We start from the raw sequence: 5,455 nt of genomic DNA, 5'->3' as shown, positions 1-5,455 counted from the left end.
CCTGCTGACTTTCATTCATAAGTGAGATCAGATCTCTTAAGTGGCTGCAGTTTTTTTGTTTTAAAGTAAACTTGATTATTTTTTTCTTAGCATTGTGTAGTTTTTTTAAATAAAGCATGAGTATGGCACCAAAAGGCCTGCGTGGTATGGTGGTGCTCTTTTCTTTGATAAGCAACTTGTAGTAGCAAATATGCAAAGAATGAAAACATGCTTTCTTAAAAAGCTGCTTTCCTACAAGTGTATTTGACATGGGAATAATAGCGAGGAAGTATTGTGTGATATTTTGGACAACAGACTAATATTAAAGATTAGAACCCTTTATAAGAATAAGGGAGGCCTGGGAAAGTGTTCAGTAAACTTTTGAATCCTGATCTGTTAAAACTGAGCCATAGTCCCCTATGTTTCCAGAAAGAATAACTTATTGTTAAACTGTAGGCAGTGTGAAAGGGATCTCTTCAGATGCTTTAAAAGGCTGCTGAAGCACAAGGTTATAACAAGGCCAAATCTGTGTAGCTTTAAAGTGCATGCTGTTTTGTGCCCAAGCAAATGGTAGTACTCCAGGCAGTAATGAAGTAGTAGTTTGAGCAGGTGTATTGCATCCAAGGCTTGCTGGGGAAAAAAGCTAACAAAAGCAGAACAAAGATGGCTTAAAAATAAAGGATGGTGAGACTCCTGTATTTGTGAACTACAGCTGTGGTAGTGTTAAAAGTGGGTATAATGTGTTAAGGTATATTTATTTTTTTTTTTTGTTCCCGGAGAACACAACTCTCAAATTTGAACTCTGCCTCATCTTTCCCTGAAAAGATCAAGGTAGATTTTTGAGACTTCATATTGGTCTCTCTAAGCCAGTCATTGCAGTCTTAATTTCAGTAGGCTGTCTTTCTAGCCTCTCATGTTAGTAGTCTTGATTATAGATTTATATTAACAAAGATGCAGTAAAGTGTCAACATGACAATATTCCAGTTCCTTAACTGGTGAGGCAAAACTGAGACTTAACGTGTCTTTCCTTACCACTTTTGGTCTGTTCAGCTCACATGGAAACCACAGTTTGTCCTGCCTTAATTGAGTTTACCCTCTACCACTTAAATTCACATAATGAAACCATAAATTAATAGCAAAGAATACTTGGAGTTAATGTCCGTAGCCATACAAATGCCTGAACAAGATGCGTTTTCAAGATGACCTCAGTGTATGTTCTAGTAAAACAGATACAGTCCTGTCCTACAGGGCCTGGATGGAGCTAGACAGTCAGTCTGGTTTTCATTCAGATGAAGCTGTATTGGTGGAGCATGTGTGATTAAAGCATTTACCCTGAAGATAAAATACAGTATTATGTTCACTAAATGGGAATCATTGTAACCAGCAATACCAAAAGCTGTCAGCTGAGGGATCTCCCAAGCCGGTGGCAGCTGCTTCTCATAACAGACAAGCACAAGAGGGCTTGGGTCCCTTCTCAAAGAGCAGCATCTGAATGGATGGGCTGGAGCAACTGTTTCTGGCTTTTCTTAATCGTTCTTTGCTCTCATCTTGGTCACTGAAGTAAGTCTGAGCACAGCATTTTTCCATGTGTTTTGGAAAAGCATTGACAATGTGAAACAAACTGAGAAGCTGTAGATAACCAGTGCCTTGTGTTTGCTTCCAACAAAAGTCAGGACCGTAGGCACTGACAGGGTCAGCCTAAGGTATCGCAGCAGCAGGGGTAATAGCAGTGCTGCATATGCACTGCCTCTTTGTCGTGGTCCTAGGCTCCTCAGCAAGCGTTCCTGGAACTGGAGTTAGATTAAATCGGGCCTTTTAACTCTATGTGTACCTTGACTGTGTCCAGACAAACAGGTCCACATTCTGTCTTCAGCTGGAGTATTTTTTCCATGAAAGCTGAACCAAAGAGCCCAGTCCATCCAGGACACTGAGGCATACTCCCTTGCACAAGCCTGGGTCCACACTACTACAGAAGTGAGCAGAGCACAGGACCTTACCCTGACAGCATGCTTGATCCCAGCCTCAGCTGGCCAGTCCACCAGGAAGTTTCCAAGAGAGACAGAACAGTTTTCTTTAGCAGGAGCCTACACAGAAAGGAGGAGTCTTAAAATACCCTGGTGCAAGTTTCCATTGGAAAGAAACAGCTAGAATTGAAATAGCATCTGATGACTTATCACATACAGCATGGCAAACACTGCCCCCAAAATAACAGGGTATAATTAGAAGCAAGTGTAAATACCCTCACAAACTTGATTATGAAGTGTGTTATGTTTTCCTTAGAGCCAGTATTTTAAGACTTGGTTAATGCTTGGTTGGTTGTAGTAGTGGTTCATTGATGGAGTGGAAGTATTTCTCACAGCTGGAAATGTCGTTTTGCCCAGCTAATCCTAACTGCCTGCTACTATAAGCAAGCTGAAAACCACGAAGCACAGCTTGCTGTTAGGCCCCACAGGAAAGGCTGCTGTCTTTCAGAAAGGAAAAAACCCCAAGGGAAATGGAATTTAGCTTGTATTTTAAAAAACACACTGCACGGGGATGGTCGCCTTTCCAGTCTGTTAGGTGTCTGACAGGTGGCAATACTGCAGCATCCTATTGCCACCCCCCACACCCCCTCCCAACTAAAAGGTATGGCAAGGATGAAGTATGAGGCACTGGCTTCACTCAGTAGTGTTACTCCATGCCCATAAAGGATGAGTCGTTCCCTCAAGGTCCTGTTGAGGCTGAACTGCCTCTGCTCCTCTTAAAAGCATCTCACTGGGTGTCACTCACTGGTCCTTAGGTGGAGCGCTCCTTGTGGTTACTCCAGTTTTCCTTTAGTGGAAAGGGCCATCGTGCCATCACCCGGTCATTGCTATTTTGCTGAATCTGTAGAATTGCACCGAAACAGACGTTACTGATTCACTGCAGCGATAATAAGTGCCGGTCACTAGGATCTGTTGACAAACTGCAAAGCGATCCCACAGCTGCAGTTCAGCAAAACACTGCCACGAGGAACCCTGGGAGGAGCTGCTATCAGTTCTGGTGAAGCGTTAAGGTCACATTAAGTGCCTTCATTTTTGAGCAGGTGTTTTACAGCTGCTAAAGAGAATATTTTGGTTCAGAAAAAATTTCAAACTTCTTTATGAGAGGTGCATTCACCAAACAGTAATAGCCAAATGCATTAAAAGCAGCGTCTGGCTCTGCATCCTGTACCAAAGCACGTTACCACCAGGTGCACAGGTTGCTCAGTGCTGCAGATCCCCTCCGTTCCCTTACCTGCAGCCCTGGCAAGCTTTTCTAACCAGCTCGGCGCCGATCCTGGGCTCCAGGTAGCTGCGCTAGAAGGCCTCTGTGGTTTCAGCTCCAGATGGTACTGGCAGATAATGATCTAGACAGGAGGTCAAAAAAATCAAACTGGGTACGTTGTGGTGCAGCCTTTTCCCAGATTGCTGTGCATACACAGGCAGCTCGATACTTTGATTTTCTGCAGCTGCGGAGTATGCTGGAGCTGGTATATGTACCCTTGAAGCCTGTAAAAGCTTCAGTCATATAAGCATCTTGAAGGCAACAGATGAAATGGCGTTAAGTATTCTGCCATCGAAAAGGCATTTACTGGCAAAGTGAGCAAATGTACGAGTATTGTATCCCACTCGGCAGCAGAGCATGCGAAGGCGTGTGTCCTCCCCCGTTCTGCCTCCTCCCCAGCTGCTACCTGGGAGCCCTGCGCATCAAGTAGGGCTACGCTTCAGTAGAAATAGAGGAAAACAGCAATGAAAAAGGTTACATTTTTGTGACCAGATTTTACCCGGTCGCTTTTCCGTTCCCAAGCACAGATCACGTGGTAAAGCCGAAGTTGTAAATACTTGGGAGAAATATTTATGGATCAAAGCAAGCCTACATCCCACAACTAGCACTGCCGTCACCATAAAATAAAACACAAGTATTTCTTCTGGGTGCAGATTCATTAGAAGTTAGATGCTGCTCGTTAAAAACAACAAACCTAGTTGCAAATCATTCTCTGTATGACCAGGTAACAGGAGATGGGAGGAAAGGTTAAACGCATTGATTGCTTTGGTTACCCAAATGCAACTGGACTCATGCCTGCGCCTACTCCCTGCCTAAGGGCAGGGGCTGCCAGCCCTGCGTGCACACACGCTAAGGTAGGACCATTTCTTTGCATACGTGCTGCAGGGAGGACAGTTCTGCTGTTTCTCATATCCCAGCTGCTCAGGTCGTGCATTATCGCAGAGCCACTGACCCCTCTGGCTGACACCTTGTCCTGCCTTCGCACATTTTTACGAGTAGCACAGCCGCGCTCTCTGCACAGTTACAATCTAAAAATTCCTGATGTGAAGTCAGCCCTCGGCAGAGCTGGCAGTCACCATATTAACCTCTGCCTCTGAGATTATGAAAATAGATCAGGCCTCGTGTGATGAAAAGCCTTTTCTCCGGCAAATTTCTCTCTTTATTTACAGCCTCCTGATCGCCGATGTTCACAAACTGCTTCACAGCCCTTTGCTGAAGGGGCCTAGAGAAATTCAAACGCTTTCACAACAGCGTATTCCAAACACCCATTGTCCAGAGTTTCCTCATACACTCCTGGCGGTTTTCCCTGCCAAACGAGAGATTAATCTGGCACAGGAGAAATAAACAACAAGCACAGCAAAGGAGAAAGCTATTTCCAGTTCCTACTACTCAGAGGATTGCTACAAGGTTTTCCACTGCCTTACACAGTGAGGATCCGTGAGCCAGAGAAGTCTTCCCGCTTGCTAGTATTTAACATGAAAGACTCCCGCTTCCTTTGAGTGTGGGGAGTTCTTTTTTAGGCAGAGAGGGGATCTGAGAACTGAAAGCAGGGGCAGTACTAGAATTTTCGGAAAGCTTCAGCAACGCTTCTCAGCTCCATCTGTGCTTGGTTTCAGCTCTACAGGGCTGTTTCAGATGCAGCCTGCAACGGAGGCACATCGGCCCCTTACCCACGAATACTCTGAAGGTTTTCATTTTGCTAGAGAATTCAGCTTTTTCCTCTGTCACGTACCCCATTAGCACCGTGACACACGTGCACGTCACTTACCTGGGGTAACGTGTAGCCAGCAGCAGCAAGGTAGATGTTACTGTATCGCTAGACATCCATGCAGTAAGACCGACGGCACGTCAGTCGTGTCCTCACGGCTGGCTTCAGGCGGGCCAGCTTCCCTCTGCCTCTCCACTCTCTTTCTCCCAGGTGTTAATCCATTTAATTCCTTCGGAAAAAAGAGATCTTACTGGAAAAATGTTTTGGTGGGTTTTTTGGTTTTGGTTGTTTGTTTTTTTTTTTTCAGTGCAGAACTGGTGCTTCAGCAGCAGCGCACAAATGCAATACTTCCTGCTCACACTGCTCTCCTTGCCCACACCCTTCCTTCCCCCCCAGCTTTACCAGACCTCACTGCCCAGGTGAGGCCACTGATGAGCCCCGGCAGCACACAGGGATGCTCTGGCAGCCTTTGCTCCTGGAAGA

Source organism: Falco biarmicus, chromosome 3, assembly GCF_023638135.1.
Source record: "Falco biarmicus isolate bFalBia1 chromosome 3, bFalBia1.pri, whole genome shotgun sequence".
Taxonomy (NCBI): Eukaryota; Metazoa; Chordata; class Aves; order Falconiformes; family Falconidae; genus Falco; species Falco biarmicus.
This window is presented reverse-complemented; position numbering follows the sequence as displayed.